The sequence below is a fragment of the Rhineura floridana genome, chromosome 3, assembly GCF_030035675.1.
Source record: "Rhineura floridana isolate rRhiFlo1 chromosome 3, rRhiFlo1.hap2, whole genome shotgun sequence".
Classification (NCBI taxonomy): domain Eukaryota; kingdom Metazoa; phylum Chordata; class Lepidosauria; order Squamata; family Rhineuridae; genus Rhineura; species Rhineura floridana.
The window spans coordinates 138,019,637-138,045,191 of record NC_084482.1 but is presented as its reverse complement, the minus strand read 5'-3'; the positions used below and the strand labels follow the sequence as shown (position 1 = coordinate 138,045,191).

At 42.2% G+C, this 25,555-nt stretch overlaps 1 pseudogene; it reads left to right on the top strand.

Annotated features, from left to right (window-relative positions):
• The first annotated feature begins 5,884 nt into the window (after positions 1 to 5,884).
• On the top strand, positions 5,885 to 5,995 carry LOC133382631 (U2 spliceosomal RNA; annotated as a pseudogene).
• The last annotated feature ends 19,560 nt before the right edge of the window (positions 5,996 to 25,555 follow it).

Sequence of the window (25,555 nt, the reverse complement as noted above, 5' to 3'; positions counted from 1 at the left end):
CAAAGGCAGATCTTCACTTATAAGGTGCTCTCACTGGTAGAAAAGAAAAGAGGGTTTTTTGCAGATTCCACTTCTACCCGCAGACTCCTTTGCCTCCCCCCCCCACCCATCTGGTCTGGAGGGCTAGGGAGGGCATTTGGAACATCATGGGATATGGTGCAGGGGCTGTGCAGGGGCCGATGGAAGAATCAGCAAAAATTGCATCCCCTCCTTCTGCTGGTGGAAGCCTCTGCTGGATGTCCTTCCATGAACAGAAGGAGCCTTGTGTTCACAGAAGGGCAGCTCAGGATCTATGCCTATGTGCTGTCTTGAGAATTTTAGGAATCTAGGAAGCTGTCTTATCAGGGCTGGTGCCCTCTGCAGCCCAGAGGGGTCCCTGAAGGGGCCCTTATTATGGTGGGAGAGTAGCTCTTCCCTTCCACAATCTGTGGCAGGGTCCCTGTAATGGATTGAAGGGAGGGAACTTCCAGGCCGCCCACCCATTTGCTCACACCACCTGCCTCTCTAATGTCTTCACTGCTGCGCGCGCTGCACGCACATGGCTGCCATCAACCAAGATGGCGGTGGAGGCTTCTTTAAGGGGCTGACGCCCCTACTACCAACTTGGTTGATGGCAGGCATGTGCGTGCACATGGTGTACCGCGCATGCATGCCTTCAGCCAAGCTGGCGGCGGGGGCATCAGTCCTTAGAGAAGCCACCACCACCATCTTGGTTGATGGCAGCCCTGCGCACGCAGAGTGCACAGCAGCAAAGATAGGAGAGAGGTATGTGAAATAGGCAGGAGCCGCACGACCAGGGCAGGCTGGTGCCCAAGGGCCCAGTCATGCCTGGTGCCGGCCTTATGTCTTATCCTGAGTCAGACCATTGGTCCATCTAGCTCAGTACTGCATATATTGTTTGAGAAAGGAGTCTTTCCCAGTGCTTCTTGAGATACTAGGAATTGAACCTGGGGCCTTCTATGTTAAAAACATGTGCTCTACCACTGCGGAGCTATGATCTTTCCCCATGTGTTGCATGTCACAGCTCCAGTCCCTTCAAAACAGGATTCTACATATTCAAAAGCATCATCCAGATCACAGAAATAAGGTATTCTTCAAGGGAAGAGAGCAATGGTTCCATATACATTGTCAGTGCAAGAGAAAGATTTAGCACCAGGTCTCAAACAGGCTGTATAAAATCTTATCAGTAACTTAAATTGGATTCAAAAGAAATGTTTTCTGCCTGTCTTCAGCATGGCAACCACATAAAAGTCAAACTCTACATTTCTTAATATAAGTCATTTTCAGTTTTCAATTTGAAACAAAAGAGCAACTAATAAACAAATAATTTTTATTATTTTCTAGTCCATCTTTATCCATGGGGCTGCATGTAATTACTGTACGTTACTGTACCAATTTCTACAGAAAAGAAGGCTGAATTGAATTGTGGTTTCTCTCTACTTGTCTGCAAAGTTCAGAAGGGAAGGTTTTTCTCTTTTTGAATGCATTATACAAATGATACAGAGTCATCAGTTTGATTGTTCACAGAACATAAACAACCAGTTTTTAGAGATTTGGCTCTTTTAGGGCACACATTATTTATCGTCTAAGTAGTAAACACTTTAGCTGGAACAACCTACTAAAATGTGTTGGTTCTAGTCCTAGAATTGATACTCGTTTGTAGGGCAATATCTCAAGAATGACTGGGGGTCTGGGTTGAGTTAAAAGATAGAGGTATTTAGAAAATATAAAAACAAGTGTGCTGTCTTCCAAGTGTAATTTGGAATGATTACAATTCAGTTCTATGGGGAAAAATAAACCAAAATTTAGGAACCTCTGACATTGGGTGGTCCATCTGCCATTGACAGAGATTGCACAGGAAGGTACAACATATATCTCAACCTCAGCCCTGAATCCTTGCACTGTACAAGCTCCATCCACATATACCAGGCATCATATCGCAGCCATTCAACTAGACACTGGCCTGTTGTGACATAAGTAAACCATGGCTAAGGGAGAATGAGCAAGAATACTGATGTACAAAGCAAAAATTATGGCTGCTTCCCTGCTTCCCAGTTTCTGCTGCTGACAGGCTACCAGGAGCTAAGCCATGATTTGGCTTAGCTTTATGTCCAACCCCAGGCTTGTTGTTTGTCTCACTCCAAACAAATCATAAGCTGGGGCTAGGGTTGCCAGGTCCATGGCCTGAGACTGATCCTGTATCTTTAGGAAAAGAGAAGGTCAGTCAAGTGCAGGTGTTCTTGCAACACTGTAATGGGAAAAAACACAAGGTGGAATTCTCCCTTCCCCTGCACAACTTTTAAAGATACAGAAGACCTCTTGCAGGCCGGGCCTGGCAACCAAGAAGTCTTCTGTATCTTTAAAAGTTGTGCAGGGGGGAGGGAGAATTCCACCTTGTGGTTTTTCCCATTACAGAGTTGCAAGAACACCTGCACTTGGCTGACTTTCTTTTCTCCTAAAGATACAGGATCAGTCTCAGGCCAAGAACCTGGCAACCCTAGCTGGGGCCTAGGTTTGATTTTGGTTTACCATTCATGGTTTGCTTGGGGGAGACAAAGTATGAGCCGGGTTCACATGTAACACTAAGTCAAATGATGACATAACTCTCATGTTGTGTCCTGTCCAATGCCAGATCTTAGAGAGAAGGCAGGTCAGAGGCTGCAGAACCGCAGAGAGCTCCAAGTGAGCAACTTGCACCAACAAAGGTTGACAACAGACTGAGCCTTTTTAAACATCTGCCCCCAAAAGAACTCTCTAAGGTTCCACCCTTTTGTGGATAACTTTAGAGCCTTAAAGGGCCAATCCTCTGGCCTGAAGCTGGGCACTCTTCCTCCATTCTATAGCTTCCTTTCTGGTGCACTTTCTGTGCCACTAGACTGGAGAAGTGCAGTGGCATTCGGTTCCTTAGGGGAAAGTGCTGGTGAGATTCTTCTGGGGATCCATGTTCCTTCTCAGAGCTCAGTTACCTCCTGATCTCCAGTCTCAGACACACTCTAGACATGATCTGGTTCCTTAGCTGGAGACCCTACCACCTCCGACTCAGAATCTTGATTGCTGCTGAACCCTGGGGTCATGACAACTAGCAAGACTAGGGGAGGTGCAAAGCAGTCATGATCTTTCTCCATGCACCAGTGTCTTTGCTCATTCACACTTAGTCATGGTTTAGCTTAGTGTTACATGCAAATGAGGCATGTGAACTTCCAATGTGAAGGACCAGTGGGGCCAAGAGATGGCAGAAGCAATGGCTATGAAGGTAAATAGCAGATCATGCTAATGAAGGAGGCATTCCAACCTCTTGAAAACTCATGCAATTATAAAATGTACAGTGCAACAATAACAAAAAAATCCTCTCAGATACTACTATCTGTGCCTTGTTAGTTATCCTGTCAACTTCTGTTCCAGGTTTGCTGGACCCCAACTCCTGTCAGTTCCATCCATCATGGCCAATGGCCTGGGATGATAGGAATAGTATTCCAAAAATTTCTAGAAGGCAGTTTGTTGGCTACTCCTGCTCTATCTGTATGTGTTTCACTAAATATGTAGGTGTGGGATCATGCCCCAGTGTCCCCAAAATGTGGCATCACCACACATTCCACACCACAAACGTGCCCGTTGAGAGGAGCATGTGAAAAGGAGTAATCTGTATAGGAATTGTTTGTGATCAGGACTCTCCTTGCACAGGGATCTCAATCGTGTGAAGCACAATTCTACTCAATGCACAGACATTTGGGACGAGGTGTAGCGATGTCAGGGCTGGAGACAGCAAGGTTCAATTCTGCCCCTTGTTTAATGTACATGTGGTGCATGTGTGCATATGTGAGACTTCATAGCATGCATATGAAAGAGGACATGTTTTTTCACTCTACTACAGTTCTGCAGCTACTGTGTCTAAAATGCCCAATCACTGCTTTTCTGAGTCAAAGCTGTGGCAGGGGAAAGTGGTGATGCAATCTGTAGGGGAGAAGTGGTAGGCAGGAAGGAGGTGCTTAAGTCTTCTGTTCAGGGAGGGGTGGAGTGAAGCAGCCAATGACACAATTCTGTTGTGGATTATTTCCTGAACAAACACAATTAGGTTCTGCGTGATTTAAACATGCAGAGAGCAATTATGCTTGCTCACAGAGTTATTATCATGATTTCCTCTGTGTTGAATTATCATTGCAAAGTTACAAGTTGCACTGAATAAACATATCAACCAATTCAGAATAATTTTCTCTACTTCCTGTTATTTTCAAACAGGTTGGACTGTGATAGAATCCTTAAGATAAGCTCCGGAATTTCAACCATTCTGTGGTTGTAAATTTGTAACAAGTCCACAACATATATTAATGAATGAATGAATGAATCATTTATTACAGTCGCAGACCAAAACATTAAAAATCAGTATAAAAAGCCACAAAAATTAAAATACATATAAAACACAACTGCTGAAAATTACTACAGACCAGATAAATACAAATTAAGTAGTTCCTTAGTCAGAAGACTGGCAGCATTTTTTCCTAATTTGCATTGTGATAAAAAAAAACTTTATGACACTTTTGGTAACAGAAGATGGCACATCCCTTAAACAGATCAATACCAAATTTGCAGAAATACTTCTAGGCAAAGCAGTTAATAGAGGGGAAATTAGCTTCTTTCTGCATTCACGTACAAATTACAAGACAATGGAACAAGTTCAACAGATTCCATTACACCAGTTCTGCAAAGACATGTCCGTTCACTGACTGTGATCTTATTAAATCAGCCTTTTAACAGTGCTGATGACAACACATTAAAGCAGGAAAGAATAAACGCTCTCCTGAATGGTCAGTGAATACAAATATGAAGCTGCAGTGATTCCGTAATTGTTAGAGTTATTGTAGATTAGCGGAGAGCAAGATTTATTAGCAGCAGTTCTCAAATGCTGCAAATCTAGATCTAATAGTCTTTGGACAACAGAGATCTGGGCCTTCTTAAGCCCATAATTACCCAGCACTTGAAGGGAAACCCATATTAGTTATTTTCTTCACCATCTTTTCTTCACGCATCCAACCACTCACAAAGGAGTCCAAGAGAAGTAAGGAAAGATAACTACCAGGAGCTGCTAAGAAGTATAAGTGTAGCCACTATTTAAGGGTGTCAATTCAAACTTTACAAGCAACTGAACGAATACCTACTTCCAAATAAATAGCAGTGTTACCCACAAAAGGAGGGAGACCCAGTAATTTCCTAAGAAATACAGACCAAACTCTTTCCATTTGAGAGTTAAAACCCAGAATCCAGATCAGAAGTGATCTGGGCCAGGGTCTTTGATTTATAAGTTTGAATAACAGAGGGAATGTACTGACCACCTTGCATAAAAAAGAATCTTAAAACAAGCTGCTCACTAAAACTTGCTGAATCAATTGCCTGCCTACATTGTTCAGACAAAAGCCCAGAACTTTGCATTTGGATCCCTAAGTATTTTATATGAGAAACTTGCTCAATAACATTACCATTTAAAATCCATTTGTATTGTTTCCAGGCTTCAGAAAACACTAAAACTTTAGGTTTACAGTAATTAATAGTCAGATTATTATAAGAGCAGTAGGTTCCAAAAGCAGATAATAAAGGATTTAACCCTATTCTGGACAAGGATAACAATATGGCATCATCAGCATACAAAAGTAATGGTATTTTAACATTAGACAATTTAGGAGCATGAGAGTCAACATTATGAAGAAAAGTGGCCAAATCATTTAAAAATAAATTAAAAAGGGGCCAAAATACAGCCCTGTTTTACCCCCCTAGTAATTGAAATTGGATTAGTAATGTGACCTTGCTCCCCGCATCTAACTTGACAGGAGGTCTGATTGTATAGAGATTTAATAAGAAATAATAAGAGCTTGTCCATACCACTAGATACTGTATAGCTTCTCGGCCTAATGGCTAAGATCAAGTGTAGTGTCTGTTCTTATCAGTTTAGTATCATATATTAATGTATATCAGCAGTAGTGAATCTCAGCCCAAGGGACACATTGTTCTCTAGGAATCCTTTCCATGCCAGTACCCAAAAATGTAGGGACACACACTAGAGCACACACAATATTTCCCAGACTTATTGGTAGGTGGGATGAAGAAAGGTTATGGCCAATGTAGGTGGTGTAGATCTGCTCAGTTTTAGCTCTTCTAATTCTTACATGATCTGTGGCTGAGGTTCTCTTCCTGGCCTTGGCTCAAAATGGCTTAGAATATTGTTTATTTATTGAATTTATATCCTGCCCTTTCCCCTGAACAGCCCAGGGCAGAACTTTTGTGTTGTCTTTAGATTGTGTCCTCTTCGCTCTAGAGGAGAGGATGTGATCCCCCCCCACCGTCTTCTTCACTTTTCCTTCCTCGGCCCTCTGTGCTCTAGTGCTATACCTCTGCCATTAAGAACCACAACAGAGTATATCAGAGTGCTGAAAGAAAAGGAAAAAGTGCTCCAATTGCTCCAGTCTTTCCTGAATATTTGGCTATCACCAGCACTACAGAAATACCTGAGCAGTCCTTCTTGTTTCCTGAGTACTCCAATCTGCTCTTCACAACTCCTCGGTGTCACTCCCAATACTGCTGATGCTGTCACTGCTGGTAAATTGGGTTGAGGGCTAGCAGGCCTTTTAAAAAGGCTTGGTGAGTTGGATGACGCCTGCAGGCCAGCATTTCCCTATGGCTGATGTATATTGTGTATACTCACAATATACACTGGGTGAGACATTAGTATGGAATACATTTTTATCAGATGCACCTGGTGAGAAAACTGCGACCACTCCTGGACTGGGACAGTTTGGCCACGTAGTTCAGGTGCTGATGACTTCAAGACTGGATGACTGCAATGCACTCTATGTGGGGCTTCCCTTGCATTTGACCTGGAAACTGCAGTTAGTGGAGCCAGATTGCTGACAGGAATGAGACCATGTCAGCATATAACACCTCTGCTCAGAAATCTGCACTGGTTGCCAATTTGTTACCAGGCCAAGTTCAAGGTGTTATTACTAGTATATAAAGCCCTTAACAGCTCGGGACCAGTTTACTTGTGAGACCACTTTACGTCGTATGTGCCCACTCAAGCATTTCACTCTGCGGAACAGGGACTGTTACAAGTGCCACATAATACTCATTCCACACTTGTAAGAAATTGTTCTTTTAGTGTGGCAGCACCTACTCTTTGAATCTCTCTGCCTATTGACATTAGGCAGGAGTCTATATTCCTTTCGGCTCCTGCTTAAAACTTTCCTGTTTAGGTAAGCCTTTCCAGACACATAGGTGTTGATCTGTTTTAATCTTTTTAGTTAGTAGTTGTTTTAATTGTTTTAAATATGTTTTTCATTACTTGTTTTTAACTGTTTTATAGATAATTTCAATGGTTTTTGTAAATTGCTTGGAGGTCTTTACCTTCAAGCAACATATAAATTTTGTTAAATAAAATAAATATTGAAGAATAGAAAAAATGGGGGAAATGGACTATAATTTAGTGCGGGAGCACATACATATACATTTTGTTAAAAAATAAACAAAACAATAAAACTTCAACTTCTGTCTACTCATATGTTATTTATGGCACTTGCTCAGAGACTAGAGAGGAAATATTTCCCACTATAACCTTCTCAGAGCTGATTTTATGCAAGACTTGGCCATGTCTCTAGATGACCCTCTACATCACCAATGGGAAACCTGTTGCCCTGCAAATGTTGTTGGACTATAACACTGATGGTCCCTGATCATTGCCATCCTGGCTGGGGCTGCTGGGAATTAGAGTCCGACAGCATCTGGGGGAGGGCACATGCTCCTCATCCCTGCATTACCTGGCCCTTGATTCTAGTAGACATGAAGCTATTTGAATACTCCATCATGGGCAGAAACTGTAATTCACCACAAAACAAAAATAGACTAATTAAACTGCACTTGCCTGTGCCTGTGAACAAATATTTGCAGAATTGCCTTCCCATGGGCATGACTGAATGGGGCAAACTCTGGGAATACACCTATTTGAGGAGCGGGTAGCAATCCTGAAGTGTCACTGTTTTAGTCAGCATCACGGCCCAAAGAAAAATGCAAGAGACAAATTGGGTTATTGAAGCACCAGATTTCCTAGGCACCCAATAAAGTAAGCTGATGCCTTCCAAATCTTATGGCTCAAGTGAAGCATAATGCTCTAAAATGCTGTGATTTGGGGAGCATGTTGAAAGCATGGCAACATTTTATAGATTTGTTTGATTGGAAAGGGGGATCCTCCATTGTTAAGGCTGATGCTAAGGGAACATTCCTGTGGGGATGAATACTACCTGGGAAGTGGTAGTTGGGACTGTGATGGGGCTGGGATCCCTTGCTGGGATCCTGATCTGATGGCTGCTGCTGCTATTTTTTAAACATAGACACACACACCCATCACAGATAGTGGAAATGCAATCACACATTTCCCACATTTTGGTCCTAACCAGAGCAGGATTCACTCACTCTAAGACTCAAGAGATTGCTATCCATAATCAAAACTCCTCTACATAAGCCAGACTAAAACTGCAAGTCTTAGTAGGCTTGCTTAGAAGTTAATCCCACTGAAAGTTAAGGGGGTTCATCTCCTGATAAATGTGTTTAGCACTGAAGCCGGGGTCAGCTTGTTTCTTACAGTTTCTCAGTTATGCGGAACAGCCGCTGCTGTTCCCTTTTAAGAACTGTGTTGTTTATCCTGTTCATCTCCACACACACACACCCGCCCGGCACTTGCCACCTCCCCAGCTCACCCCCCCCCAGCTCATCCCACCCCGTTGTTCTTTTCTGCAACTCTTGTTCCGCAATTCTGGCGCATCGGGGGCTTGGTTGTCCAAAACAGGCGCGACTTCGGACAGTTTATTCTTTTTCCTCTAATGCTTTCTAGGCTATTCCTTCAGAGAAGAAACAGTCCTCCTCTGTAGACGGAGATGCCCTCTTCCTCCCCGACTTCGCCCGCGTTTAAGTTACTCACCGACCTCGTATTGCGGCGAAGAAAATTGACGCGAAAGTTTTCCTCGCCGTGAGAAATGACTGGGCGCCCAAAACTTTCAGAACCTCCGAGCGGGTTCTGAAGCAGGAGCGCGGACCGAAGAGGGACGCAAGCGTAACGCCAGCTGGAGGGGGGGGCAAGCCGCAGAGAGAGCTACCGCTACTTGTTTGCTGATCCTGTTCAGGCGGGGTCGTACCAAAGAGACAGAGGGTGTGAATGTGTGTGTGTGAGAGAGAGAGAGACAAAGAGCGCCCTGCTACTCTGAGAGCCCTGGCCTCCCCCCCCCCGCGGTATTTGTTATGTCTGGACGCTTCTTCTCAGCCGCCTACGAGGCTCTGTCAGACCGGCTCCGAGTTGCGCGCCCCCCGGTGGAATTTTGTACGGGTGGGGAGTTTTCCTAGAACTGCAAAAGAGTCTCGGGTGGCTCTTAGGCTTGGGATTGTGCCAGCTCTGGGCTTCGATCACAGGTCCGACTTCCTACTCGCACGCCACCGCCACTTCCCACTTTGCTTGAGGTCGAAGAGCCGGTCTTTAACTGCTTACAGTGGCCGTCTCGGGGAGAGAAGGCTGCACATTTGTTATCGGCAGCAGTGGCCTTTGCTCAACTATACACTCCCACGCTCGGGGGATCATTTCTCCGTGCCCGACCACCCCGAGCCTCACAGCCCCTCCTTCCCTTTTTCATCCACCCCCCTCCCGCAACCCACTTTTCTCCTGCATGAGCTCATCACTCACTCTCTCGCTCACACACACGTTTCTTATCAACCGGTGAGTGGTGCGAATCGGTGCCCCTCACTGCACCTGTTGAGTCGTCTAGCATGAGTTGTATTTTACCATTGGGGAAACTGTGCCATAGGGACATCTGCACAGCTTCGTAAGTAACGGAGTAGAAAGCTTACACCTTCCTCTGCGTTATCGCGGATTGATGCAAAGGAAAGACAGACAGGACTTTTAAACATCCATGAAACGTGGTAAGGATACCTGGGCCAAAATGCACCACGTTCACAGAGAAGACGTGGACGTTTCATTTTACATTTCACACATGTAGAAAATTCCAGTGTAATACCAGCCAGTGTGGTGTAGTGGTCAGAGTGTAGTCATTAAGACTTTCATAGTTAGAGTGCTGGATTGATGCCAGGGAGAGCAGGGTTCAAACCCCCCCCTTGGCCATGAAGTTTACAGGGTGAACTGGGAACTATCTCTCTCAGCTCAACCTACTAACCTTGTTATGAGAATAAAACATATATGCACTATCCTAGATTACTTCCAAGGTCCCATCCAATTCTATTATTCTTTGTTGAGGGTTGATCATGCAAATTTTACCCCTCTGCAGATACTATGTAGCATCAATAAATTGAAACACTGTGTTGAGTTTTGGGATGATGGCAGGGAGGGAACAGTCTTAGGTGCAATGGCATGGGCTGTCACTTGCCCCTGAACTCCCCAAGAGGTTAGAACTAGGGCTGTGCACTGGATTTGTACAAATCATAAACCAAATCGGATCGATTTGGGCTGATTTGTATTCTATTCAGATTGGGTTTAAGAAACTACAAATCTCTACAGAGTGGATCGGCTAGTTCTGAATAGATTTGTAGAGAATTTTTTAGAGATCTGTAGCTCATAACAGTTTTTAATGAACCCAGAGAGGATTCTCAGAAATAGAGCCATTACATCACCATATAAGGAGAACACCAGGGTGGAGGGAGAGGGAGGAAGGCTAGAATGCCCACCCAACACTCTCCAATCACAGTGCTTGGAAGAGGTAATGTCTTTAAATGCAGACATCTTTTGTAAGTTCTGTCTCTTAGAAATGTTTGGTGGGGGTTAGGTGGCATTTGTTCAGCTTGTGTATATTTTCTACTCCTTCCCAATCAATCCCATTCCCATCCTTATTTATATATTTTTTTTAAAGTTTGTGTTAATTTTTATTTTATTTTATTCTCATTACTGAGAGTTTGCTTGTGGGTATATTTAGCCACAGCTTTCTGAAATCAGTATTATTATTATTATTATTATTATTATTATTATTATCCACTTGCTACCCACAAACAAGAAGAAGCAGACAGTTTGTGGTTGCATATTATTATTATTATTAACAACAACAACAACAACAATGATAATAATAATAATAATAATTAGCCAGCCAGCTAAACCTTGTGGCCACATTAGGCAGTATTCTGAGTTAAGAATCATAATAATCATTATTATTATTTCCAATTACTAACCACAGTGAATATTATTAATATTAAATAGTATTTTTATTTTTCTCTGCTGTTGGCAATCTTGACAGTCTTTTTTGAAAGTTTTTTTTGTTTGAAAGCACATTTTAAAGGTGGCTAGCATGAAAACTCCTAGAGCTACCCATCTGATATTTGACAGGACCAACCCCTTTTATAGGGGCTACCATGTCCCCAGCATTCATATCCCTATGTGCATATTACCTCCATGGTGCTGCCAGCCCATACCTGCCTAATGCTACCTACTCGAGTCTAGTACCTCAAACCTTTTTCTTTTTTAACCTCAATTTTTTTTCGAGAAGAAAGGAACTGGAGAAACACAGGAGCATCAGAATTAGCATGAATGATCACTCAAAGTCTTGTTTTATTTTATTTTATGGAAAAAACAACATTTAAAGGTAGCTAGCATGAAAACCTCTGGAGCTACCCACCTGAAATTTTGCAGAGTTAATTTCATCTATAGGAACTACCATGTTGCCAAATTTCATGTCCCTGGGTACAAAACCATCATGTCCATTTTAATTTTAAAACATTTTTAACTTTAAAGATGCCTAACATGAAAACCCATGGACCTAAACATCTGCAACTGGGTAGGTTTAATTCCTTATATAGCAGCTACCATGTCTTCCATGTCCCTAGGTCAAAAAACAAGAAAGTTATGGCTGTTTTGGTTTTTGCAGTAAGTCAACAGGGTTTCCTGAAATTTATAATATCTAGGTTGTGATCTGGATCTGGTTGAAATTTCTCTGGGCCAGATTGGACCTGATCTGTATTTACAAATTGGAGCCACTTTTATGGAGTCCACAGCTGTGAGCACACTAGTCACCTCCAGCAAAGCGTTTCCATTGGCCACACCTGGAGGGGCAATGGGTTGATCGGCTGATCAGTTGTGAGATCTGTTTGAAGCTGAATTTAAAAAACAAAACTTGACCTGATCCCATCAGGTTTTACAGAAAAAGGGGCGGGGTTTGACTAGTGCCGCGTGCCCTCATTTTTAGAAAATAGAGGTGGAGACGCACTGGAACTGGCAGAACAGAAAATGTATCTCTACCCTTAGTTGCTGGTGTTCATTCATGTAGCTGATTTTCAGAGGTCAACTCTGTTTGGGCAGTTGCAAAACTGCCCAGCACCTTTAGAGGTCCAACTGGCACTATCAACTGACCACCTGATGCTGAGGAACAGCAGTCACTGGAAGATTTGGTCTCTGTCAGGTAGGTGGAGGCCATGCACAGCAACAACAATATCATCATCCCCTCAGTCTCAGAGGGCATCAGTCTCAGACAGCAGCTGGCACAAAACAGCTGTTGCTCCTATGCCTTTGAAAGTGAGCAAGTGAGCTGCAAGGAACACCTGCTAGTGCCTTCAATCACTCACCTGCCATCTCACTTTGGGAACTACTATGGTAAGGTCTGGGTCTGCTGCACCACAATCGGAGAGTACTAATGAGCAAGAGGAAAGGGCCATAGATCAGAGGTAGGGTATCTGCTTTGTATGCAGAGGGTCCAGGTTCAATTGCTGGCATGTCCAGATAGGAATAGGAAAGAGCCTTGTCTGAGACCATGGAAAGCTGCCACCAGTCAGTGTAGACAGTACTGCGTTAGATGGACCAATGGCCTGAATCTTTATAAGGCAGCTTCCTATTTCCTATTTAAGAGGAGGTGGTATCTGCTCCGGCATCTCTCCACACATCTTCTCTCTAGGCAGCACAGTGGGGAGAAGTAGAGCTAGTGAGACTCTCTTCCAGGAGCAGTCACTGCCTCCTTTCACTTGCTCACCCTATCTCTCTGGGCAGAGATGGTGACTACCTCTTAAAGAAGCAGCCATAGCTTCTGAATGCTCACTTCCTCTCTCTCACTTTGGGTAGCTCTGCTGAGCTCAATCCCTCCTGTCATGACACCTGCAGAGAGTAGGGTTGCCAGGTCTCTGGATTTTGCCTAGAGTCTCTCAATTTTTGGGTTCCTCTCCGGGTGAGTCACCCCAATCCCTGGACTCTTAGCTTTCGTTTTTTTAAAAAATTAAGTTTCTAAGTGATCTGATTCAAGAGATATACACCAAAACATCAGCCATCCTCTGCAACTTCTGTTAAATGAGCTGGCTGCTCTGACTCTGCCCTGTTAGGTTTGTAGCCAGCCAATAAGTGAAATCAGGGTTGTGATTGACAAGGGCTTTGTTGACCACCAGGTAATAGCTAGAACAAAAAATTACAAGAGGATCTTGATAGGTAACTGTTTATTGCAAATAATTTCACTTATGATTACAATAAAAGTGTACATGCAGGGTTTTTTAAATTACTTGCAAAATAACAAGTTACACATTTTATCTTTCAAATTATTTTGAACAGAAATTTAAAAGTGTACATGCAGATTATAATGCCATTACAGTGTGTTTTACTTTTCTAATTATGAGCACTTAAACAAGTTTAATTTTTTCTGGGCTGGGATTTGTTGACCTCCAGGTAATAGCTAGAACCCATTGCAAGCCCAGAAAACTGTTGCCTTTTCCTGCTTGCCTGAAAATCTCATAAATTGAGTAAGTTTATAGCTTTCAGCAGTAGCAAAAGTCCCTTTCTTTCTCTGTGTAGGAGAATTAGAACAAAATATCATACCAGGATCTTGGTAGGCATAAACAGTAAACAATTTCAGTTATGACTATAATAAAAGTGTACGTGCAGGGTTTTTTAATTACTTGCAAAAATAGCATATCATTTTATCTTTCAAATTGTTTTTGAACAGAATTTTTTAAAAAAGTGTACATGCAGCATATGATGCCATTACAGTGTGCTATATTTTTCTAATTGTGAGGAGTCAAACAAGTTTATATTTTCCTGGGCTGTTGAAGAGGGCAGTTTAGTTGTCTAATAATAGCCTGTTTTGAAAACCTTCCCAATGTGAACCTTTCATCCTATACACATTCACATACTGGGAAGTGTGGCTTCAATTGCTGCTGTTCTCAATCATGTTGTGTCTGTGAAAGGTAGACCACACCATGTGTGTTTTCTCTCTGTCAATCATTACTCACTGGAATTGGGTTGGCTGTCATAGCAGCCCACAGAGTAGGCAGGAAAGAGTAGAGAATCTTCTTAACTCTTACTTATTTCTCAAACCTCTCTCTGCACTGAAGGATCAAATCTGTAAAGAAGTTTGGAATAGCCATGGTAAAAGGCAGACAGGGCATTCCAGGCAGAGGGTTGCCAACTCTACTTTGATATGGATATCATTGCAGAGGATCCCTAGTCAAGCCTTACCAAGAGCACAATTCTAACTATACCTACTCAGAAGTAAGTCCTGTTGAATTCTATGGGGCATACCATAGTAAGTGTGTTTAGAATTGCACCCTTCAGAGGCATCCATCTGTACTCCTGAGTGCTCCCATCTAACATCTCCACAACACTAGGCTTTCTTCCTACAATGGCCTTCTGGTGACTGGCCTGGCCTGAGGCCACTGCCAGAAGCAAGCAGGCTAGATTAAATGTTCCTTACCCAGGATCTCTAAGCAGGTAAGAAGAAATGATCTGTCACTTTAGCTGGACCTGGAAACACCCTCATTTAGCTAAGATTTCTATCTTAATTTCCAATCAGAGAATTTTTTTTATTTGAGTGGTCAGGGTCAGTTATAAACGGTGGCCAGGTGGGGCACTGGCCTGAGGGTCCCTGGAGCTACAAGGGCCCCTGAGGGCCGCCCCACTCGCCTTCCGTGATCCGCAGCAGCAGCAGCCATGGATCACAGGGCAGGTGCTTCCGCCTGCCTCCCATTCCCTTGCCCCACCTACTTGTCTCCTGCCTTTTAGCATTGCCCTTAATGAAGATGGTGGCCGAGGTTTCCTTAAGGTGCTGAAGCCCCTGACACCATCTTGGTTGATGGCAGAGATGTGCGCACGTAGCACGCACACGTGTCATCAACCAAGATGGCGGCGGAGGCTTCCTCCCCTTAGGGAAACCGTAGCCGCCATCTTGGTTAATGGCAATGCTAAAAGACAGACAACAGGTAGGTGGGGGGCATGGGGGACCACATGCATACGCGCTTGCGCACACACACACAACAGGGCCTGGGGGAAGCTGATGCTCAAGGGCCCCAGCATGCCTGGGGCCTACCCTATGAGTGGTATGTGCCAAGCAACTGTATCATGCTTAATTACATCACTAGGGCACGCCCCTGAAATCTCAAGGTTTGGGATTCTTCTGACCTGGCAACCCTAAATGGTTTCTTACATTTTTTGGTGTTTTACTTAACATTAGTGAATGATAGTGGTCCTCCTCCTTACTTCTGTGTCCCAAAGCTGTTAGTGAAAGGAGTAATCTGATATAAGGAAACAATGGTTAATACAATTTTAAAAATCCAAATTACAGTGCTCCAGGAAATCTCTGCTGCTCAATTTGTGCAATGGAATGGGTGTCATTATCCTCTGATTAAGAAAGATACTAATTCATGTCTAAACTGTCTTGTCTATCAAGATGAAGACTCAAACTTTTACATTTGTTTAAATTTAAATAACTCAAACATTGAATTTAATTTTGTTATGGCTAAGGATGCATGAATCCTGTCATGACTGTTCTGGAAGGAAACAGCCCTTTAACAAATCAGATGCCTGCTGCATGTCTATTTATTATTCTGGAGTATAAATTGTTTTCTCTATCTTCCATTTTGTAGGTGAGCTAGCTCACTCTTCTCTGTTTCCATTGACAATAGTGGCAGCAGCAATTGCATGCCTAGATGATCAATAATATCACATTGTTTGCTAGGCCTCTAGGCCTAGTGAAGCCCAAATGGAAGCAGCAAAAGAAGATAAAGTAGAGGCAGCAGCAGAGGACACAGCAGTCCTCAGTGCAGGGAGCTTTTGAAATTATATCGGACTCATACTGTTAGTGAATATCCCCATCAGAGACTGAGGAAGGATCTCAAAGGAGTTGCACAGTTCCCCAGCACTCAGACCTGTGTACCTGGGAAAATGTGTTGCTTCTACCAAAAAGCATCACAGACACAATTGTGAGTAATCTTTACAATTTGGCAGTGGCTGTGTGACTCATGTATTGTATGGTGTCCCTGATATCCTTAGTGGTGAATGCTGACTTTATGATTCATTATATGGAGAGTACATATAATGAACCTGTTATGTGATTTATTGAAGAATAGTGCCAAGGCTAAACTGTGTATTATTAATAGCTCATTTTCTCTGATCATGTGGAATGACCTTCTACCTGTATGAACATGCAGAGGTTCTGCATCTTTAACAAGTGAACAACAGGCATAAATTCAACAGACAGTGTTTTCTTGCATAAAGCAGCAGTGTTGGAAAATAGCTACAAAACATATATTTGTTGATGTGCCAAGTTAAATGTACACAGTCTCTGTCGAGAATAAAGGTTTAGCAAGTAATCTTAGTTAATATCAGAAGTATGTATTCATTAAAACACCCACCCACACAATATTGGAAATCATATTATTTGCAGGGAATGGCCTCTGTTTCTTCTCTTTTTCCTCTGTCTCCTAACATAGGGTGGTATTCAATGCTAGTCCTACTCAGAGTAGACCCATATAGGTTAATGGATAAGTTAGTCATGTCCATTAATTTCAGTGTGTCTACTCTGATGAGGGTTAGCACTGAGCACAACCCACCGCAGTAAAAATAGGTGTGTGTCTGGGTGTGTGTGTGTACAACCGTTCATTGGGTTGCTACCTTGGAAATGGTTCTACTCCATTGTTAGGGGAAGGGCTGTGGCTCAGTGATAAAGCCCATGCTTTTTCTGCAAAAGATCCCTGGTTCAATCCCCAGCATCCCCAGATTGGGCTGAGAACGAATCCTGTCTGATATCCAGGAGAGCTGGTAGTCAGTGTAGATGGGCCAATGATCTGACTTGATATAAAGCAGCTTCCTATGTTCCTGTATAGTCTCTCTCCTTCCATTTGCTGTAAGAATTCTGTTCTAGCACATGGTATGTGAGTACACAACTTCAATTCTAATGCTTGTCTGAGGAACTGAGAGTAGCTTTGGTGTAATAGTAATAGTAATAATAATAAATTATTATTATTTTTATATATCACCTTTCATTTCAAGAAAAAATACCAAGGCAGTTCAAAAACAAAAGCCAACAGCACATAACAAGAATATAACCAAATATAAACTACCCATAATTAAAATACAAAGTGATACACACACACACAGAGGGATGTAGTCGTCCAGGGTCGTGGAGGGTTACTTATTTTTTTGGGAGCAGAGTCCTAGCACGGTCCCTATGTACAAGCCAATCAGCATGAAAGGGGAGCATGTTAGCTACTGAGAAAAGTCTTCTAACTTGGCTAATAACATGGATCCTGGTTCTTTCATGCTGATTGGAGCCAATCAGAGTGAAAGGAGATGAGTCAATCATTGAGAAGACTCTTCTCAGTAGCTAACACACCTCCCCTTTCATGCTGATTGGCTCCTAGGGTCAGTGAGAAGTGAGCTTCATGGCAAAGTATCATGGTCTCCAAGATCCTAGTTCCACATTTAACTTCATTTCAGAATTGTTAAAATGGAAAGGTTTCTGGCAACATTTAGCCCCCAGAGAGTGAGGAGATGTGGGGGGGGGAGCCTATGCACACAGCAGATTTATTCTGGTTCTATGATTCTATAATTGCAGAGGAGACAGTGAATCCTGGGGCCATGGCTGTCAGGGGCCATGGTGTGCCTAGCATGAACGGATCCTGCATTTCTGAATTTTCCACTACACTACTGCATACATGCACATTATTGTGTGGGTGTGTTATGTGCCTTCAAGTCGATTACGACTTATGGCAACCCTATGAATCAGTGACCTCCAATAGCATCTGTCGTGAACCACCCTGTTCAGATCTTGTAAGTTCAGGTCTGCGGCTTCCTTTATGGAATCAATCCATCTCTTGTTTGGCCTTCCTCTTCTGTTTTTTCCAGCATTCTTGTCTTTTTTAGGAAATCATGTCTTCTCATGATGTGTCTAAAGTATGATAACCTCAGTTTCATCATTTTAGCTTCTAGTGACAGTTCTGGTTTAATTTGTTCTGACACCCAATTATTTGTCTTTTTTGCAGTTCATGGTATGCGCAAAGCTCTCCTCCAACACCAGATTTCAAATGAGTTGATTTTTCTCTTATCCGCTTTTTTCACCGTCCAACTTTCACATCCATACACAGAGATTGGGAATACCATGGTCTGAATTATCCTGACTTTAGTGTTCAGTGATACATCTTTGCATTTGATGACCTTTTCTAGTTCTCTCATAGCTGCCCTCCCCAAACCTAGTCTTTTGATTTCTTGACTATTGTCTCCGTTTTGATTAATGACTGTGCCAAGATATTGATAATCCTTGAAAAGTTCAATGTGCTCATTATCAACTTTGAAGTTACATAAATCTTCTGTTGTCATTACTTTAGTCTTCTTGATGTTCAGCTGGAGTCCTGCTTTTGTGCTTTCCTCTTTAACTTTTATCAGCATTTGTTTCAAATCATTACTGGTTTCTGCTAGTAGTATGGTATCATCTGCATATCTTAAATTACTGATATTTCTCCCTCCAGTTGTCACACCTTCATCTTGGTCCAATCCCAGTTTCCATATGATATGTTCTGCATATAGATTAAACAAATAGGGTGATAAAATACACCCCTGTCACACCCTTTCCGATGGAGAACCAATCGGTTTCTCCATATTCTGTCCTTACAGTAGCCTCTTGCCCAGAGTATAGGTTGCACATCAGGACAATCAGATGCTGTGGCCCCCCCATTTCTTTTAAAGCATTCCATAGTTTTTCATGATCTACACAGTCAAAGGCTTTGCTGTAAGCTCTAAAACACAGGGTGATTTTCCTTTGTCCATTCCATTATCCAATGTATGTTTGCAATATGATCTCTGGTGCCTTTTTTCCTTTCCAAATCCAGCGTAGACATCTGGCATTTCTCGCTCCATATATATGGTATGAATAAACCTTTATTGCTCAAAGCTATTAGCCACCGCAAGAAATTAAAAATACATGAAATACATAAAATATTACAGGATATACTAAAAATGTCCAAAAATAAATATATACATTCATACATAAGAACCTACATTAGTAGACATATGCATGTAAATTTAAAATCAACGAAAACAATATCAAGCCAACTCTAATTGTTTTACGCGGTTAGCCCTGATCTTCCCGGCTGCCAAAGCAAAGTTGGCGACCCGAAATGTTATATGAACATCCGTACCGGCCAGAAGAATGGATATTTGTTCTGGCACAGGCCTATCTGACATAGGGTGGATTATGGGAAATAAAATTTTAGACCTGGGATCTTTGTAAAGAGGGCATCTCAGAAGGTAGTGGGCCACATCCTCCACCTCTCCCGAATGGCATATACAAACTCGAGAGTGGGGGGGAATGTTAGCATAACGACCTTCAAGGATAGCCGAAGGCATGGTTTGGAGGCATAAGGCAGTAAAAGACCTCCTCAACGATGGAGCAGAAAGGAAGGAAAAATATGGCTCCATGCTAAACGTCGTCTTGTACCAAGGATACCATAAGGAGAAGGACGACTGGGAAGCTGAATAAAGCGTCCATCTTTAAGCATATAAAAAGATCCTGCCCTTCAGCAGTTTTTTTGCCCTTAAAGAAGGGTGCGAAGGTAAAAGGGCAATGGAGATCCCATAAGCGGCCAATTTAGTTTTGATTCGATTTAACCAAGTAGGGAAGGTGATAAGATGATTGGAGTTGTTCAAAAAAACACTTTTTAGGTAAGCAGGAATCATCCATGCCGGCAAGCCGCAAACCAGTAGGATGCCAAAGCGGCATGGGCCAGTGATTCTATGGGGTGCGAGCCGGTCTCTAACCTTAATAGAGAGGCTGGCGTGCCATGGGGAGTAGCCAGAATAAACCTGAGGTAAGCATTCTGAACTTTTTCAAGGGAAGAGATGTTGCCATAACCCCAGATCTCTGCCCCATATAAGAGCTGTGGAATTATCTTCCTGTGAAAGATTTCCAGGGCAGGGGGAACCAAACTACCTCCTTTGCAGGTAAAGAAACGGCATAGCTGGTTTATGGAATGGGCAGCCTTCAGCCTGACGGAGTCAAGATGGGAATTCCAGGACAAATTGGAAGTGAAATTAAGGCCCAGATAACGGTAATTCCGTTGCTGTTGTATAATCTTGTTATTAAGTCTCCAGATGTGTTTGGTTCGTTTTTTTCCAAACACTACCACTTTCGTCTTGGAGTAATTAATGAGGAGACGTTCCTTAGCACAGAATAGGCCCAGGCTGTGTAACAGCCTCCTCATTCCAACTTGAGTGGTTGAGATGAGGGCCAGATCGTCGGCATAAAGTAAAACAGAAAGTTTAACAGATAAAATTGAGGGTGGAAAATGCATTGAGCCTGAAAGTTCCTGTACGATATTATTTATATAAAAGTTAAAAAGAAAGGGGGCTAGTAAACAGCCCTGGCGAACCCCACGATGGGTAGGGATCGCCTCTGAGAGATGACCATTAGCCCCTAGTCTCACCCTAAGGGATGTGTCAGAGTGCAAAATTTGCAGGAGTAGGAGTAACCGTTTGTCTATATTTGTAGCGCCAAGTTTCTCCCAGAGGCTTTCTCTGTCTACCAAATCAAAGGCAGACGAGAAATCTACGAAGGCAACAAATAGTTATTTTCTGTTATGGAATGCATATTTCTGAATGAGGTGAGATAAAACATAACAGTGATCAATCGTAGATTTACTTTTAACGAACCCTGCCTGTTCCAGTGCAATAATGGCATTCTCATTAGCCCACCTGTCCAATTTCGCTAGAAGATACTTAGTATAAAGTTTGGACGCAATGTCCAATAGACTGATCGGCCTGAAATTTTTGGGGTTGGACTTAGTGCCACTTTTGTAAAGAGGGATCACCGTACTGATTCCCCAGCCCTTGGGAACATCACCATAAGAATTAATAAAAGTGAACAGTTTGACATAAACGGGGGCCCACCAATCGGGATTAGACTTGAATAACTCTGCTGGAAGCAGTGGCGTCACTAGGGTTGGTGTCACCTGGTGCGGTAACTCATGGTGTCACCCCCATGGACCTCCTCCCGTATCAGACCATACAGAATCCTTAGTAATGTTTTTTGTACTAATGTTACTCGTAAATTGTAATTCCCATATATCACTGAATGTAATGCCAATAGTAGTGACATAAACAACTAGCAAAATTAAAATTACACCTTTAAATTACAATATCATACGCACAGCTCAAATTCTTGCTCTTATTACTAATGGGAGTTAATTATCTTGCATATACCCATAGTAAATTTTCAGATACTTTCAGACCCTCAGCAATTTTCAAGTGGTCTACGTAGAAGAAAGGTTTGGGAACCCCTGGAATAAGACACCTGCTTATGTCCCTATGCTGCTCTCTCACCTCATTTAGGTGCCTGGGATGCATGCGTGTGGACATACCTCCTTACAATCATGGAAAGTGATTCTTAATAAGTCTCCAGACACAAAGTTACATAGGTATTTATCAGTTGTTTAGTAGAAAATTCAGAGCTGCAGGGTCCCTTCATGATAGTTACAGCTACGTACACCCTTTTTTGCTCCTGGATTAAGAATGAGATCTTTGTTAATGCATTCTCTCACAACAACAAACATCTCTAGGAGCCAATCAGCATGAAAGTGGAGAGCGTTAGCAACTGAGAAGAGTCTTCTCAGTGGCTGACTCACCTCCTTTCACTCTGATTGGCTCCAATCTGCAGAAAAGGCAAGGAAGCATATTAGAAGACTCTTCTCAGTGACTAACACACTCCCTTTTCATGCTGACTGTAGGATGCTTGGAGACATAGGGACCCTGCTCCCAAAAAAGCAGAGGGACTAAGATCCCCTGGGCGACTACCCTCCTGGTGCTTATGGACATGACCATAATATATTTTGTGACATGCAAGTTCGATATTATTTATTAAGTGTGTTTAGGATTACACTGATGGCATCCCCAAATATGTAGTTCCACACAGACTTTGGTTTTCCATAACACAATGTTTGTCCAAGCCGCCACACTTGGGGGGGCACTACTTGCACACGCCTTCCATAAGCACATCAAAGTTGGATACACACCTGAACCAAGACCCAGACAAAAGGGCACTCAAAACAAAAAGGTAATTACAGTGGCTGAGTAGATCTTGTACAGTGGTTATACTGACTGGGCAGCCACTGTCCTTCACATTTTACAAAATACTTTTTCCTATACAAAGATTAAATTTCTGTGTATGAAAAAGTAATATATGAAGTGGTGTCAATAGTGAGAAAAGTAAACAAGTGAATGGTGATCCAAATGTTTTTCATTCTCACGTTATGAAGCTAGCTGCCAGATGATTTATCACCTTCCCTACGCATGCAGTGTAGACTGAAAAAACAGCACCCAAGCCACCATTCAATACGTGCATGTGTTCTTTCCAACATGAATCTACAGGTCTCAAAAAGTAATGTGTGACAAAGTCCTCAAACACCTTATAACATGCCTCAAACATGGTCTCTTGTTCTACCAGCATGCCTTCACACCATCACTTGGCCAAAACATAAGGATAGGTAAATTGCTTTTAGGGAGGTTCACAATTATGTTTTCCTATTTATTTAATCTAAAAATATTTAAAATACATAAAAACAGCCAAGGGAAGATATTGGAGAAATATAAAATAAATACAAATAAAAAAGGGGGGGAGGTGAAGAGGCCTTAAATGTGCTACTCACCATCTCTCAGCCTATCCTCCTCTCAGGATGAAAACAATGGAGAACCATTACCACCCCCAGGAAGAAGGGCACACTTAAAATGTAGAGGAAAAAATCATCTACAACCATAGTGTGAAATCAAATACTTATTGGGACACAGTATGAAGAAATATTTATATAAACATGACTATCAAATATGTTTATGAATTACACAATCTTTAAATATATTTATAGTGCAATCCGATGTTTGTTTACTCAGAAGCAAGCCCCAATGTATTCAATGGGGCTTACTCAAACTGGGAAGTGTGCAGAGAACTACAGCCTCAAGTGATAAGGAACTTGTTCTTTCAACTTGTTCTTTTAAGTTGAGACCTTATCCAAGTCTGAGTCTGTGTTGGAATTGCTTTTTAATATGTTTTTAAGCCTTTTCTTTTTTTTTTTAAAAAATGTTTTTTTAAAGCTTTTAAAAATATTTTCAAAGATGTTTTAATATATTTTAAAGTCTGTTTTTATGATGTTTAAAGTGCTTTTAGTGCTTTTGTTTGCCGCCCTGGGCTTCTACTGGGTGGAAGGGTGGGATATAAATCAAATAATAAATAAATAAACTTCATTCACCCAACCCAAAATTCAGAATCATGCCTCTTTAGGCTGTTTTCCAACCGTTTATTCTTGCTTTATGGTTATTGGATTTTAAATGGCTTTATTTCTTGTTGTGAGCTGCCTTGGTTTCCAACCCTACCTCACAGGGTGGTTGGAAAGACTACACACACACACTGCAGATGTATAAATACATACAGCCCATATAATAGTTTATTGTCAAACCAGTTGGTCATTGCAGAAACATCAGTATTAGTTTTAAAAAAATCAGTATTCGTTTCCTACAGAATAAAAACTGTAATACCTAAGTAAGCCCTGCCTACTTGCTTTAAAATAGGACTGGAGGAGGGGGAAACAGAAAGACAACACAAACACAATTCTTTTTTACATTCACTCCGAAGTCCCATTGATTTTCAGCACATTCATAACCTTGTCTACTCAAAAGTAAATCCTATTGAATTCAATGGGATTTACTCTGGAGATATGGGATTAGCAATGCTTTTACCTCCACAAAAGCAAGTATTGGGAAGGCTGTGAAAACACTGCCCAGGATCTGACTCCTACACGCAAGAGGGGAAAAAACTGAAATGTATATACTTACCCAATTTATGAGATTTTCAGATAAATGGGGGGGGGGGAACCACAATCGAAGGTCTTTGATAGCAACCCTATTCCTACGATATTAGGTAGAAGGAAGTACAACCAATTAACACCATATGTTCGTTCCAAAGAAGGCATAGTACATCGCCATCTACTTGCCCCTGTACAATTAACTCAAAAAGAGGGACAGACTCCTGCCTTAAACAACTTTTTCGGATCCCAAATCGCACTCCTTAATGCAAGATCTGTAAATAAGAAATCGGTGATTATCCAAGACCTCATTGTGGACGAACAAGTAGATGTATTATGTATTACTGAAACCTGGTTAGACGAAGCCGGCGGAGTTAATTTGACTAGTCTTTGCCCGCCTGGCTTCATGGTTATACATCAACCTAGACTTGGCGATCCTGGAGGCGGGGTGGCAATAGTATATAGAGAGACTATCTCCCTAACTAGGATCCCCCTTTCATCTCCTCCTGGATTCGAAGTCCTTAATCTAAAATCTGGCAACCAGGATAATTTGGTAATTTTATTGACCTACCGTTCTCCATGCTGCCCCACGTCCACATTGCAGGATCTATCGAATTCGATCCTGGAATTAATGTTGATGTCCCCCAAACTGTTAGTATTGGGTGACTTCAACATTCATGCTAATTCTTCTTTATATGGCGTGGCTCGAGAGTTTATGACGACTATGTCGACCTTAGGACTTCTTCAACTAATTAAGGAACCTACACATACAGCTGGAAACACTCTTGATCTTGTTTTTTACACAGGATCAGATGAAGAGATCTTAGCAGTCTCTGACTTATCTATTCGTCCATTACCATGGACGGATCATTATTTAATTAAATTTAAAATTCCACCACTATTTACCCCTTCTACAGGAAAGAATCCCATTAAAATGATTCGTCCAAAAAGATTATTAAATCCAACAACTTTTTTATCTACTGCTGAAAAACTCCTAGTTCCTCAACCTAATGAGTCTATTGTTGATCTAGTAGATTTCTGGAACAATACAATGTCCAGAACTATAGATATTATTGCTCCGTTACGCCCTCTCACACACTCTCGATCTAAAGTTGCCCCATGGTTCTCTAAGGAGTTGGCTGATATGAAACGGACCTATAGGGGCTTAGAACGCCGTTGTCTGAAGACACGGAGCCCCTGCGACCATCTTCAGGCAAAAAATTTTCTGAAACACTATATGTCATCTAGAATTACGGCTCAAAGAACCTTTTTCTCGGCCACCATTGCATCTGCTGATGGCCGACCAAAAGAACTCTTCCGGGTGGTTAAGAATTTACTTAACCAAGACCAGCATAAGCCGAATCCTGATCATTCTGCTTCTCGTTGGCAAGAACTAGCCACGTACTTTAGTACTAAAATTGCTCAGATCCGTTTCGACCTTGACACTAAGAATATTATAATTTCCAACCCCCTCCCTGCCACTCATGTCTGCGTTGCCACC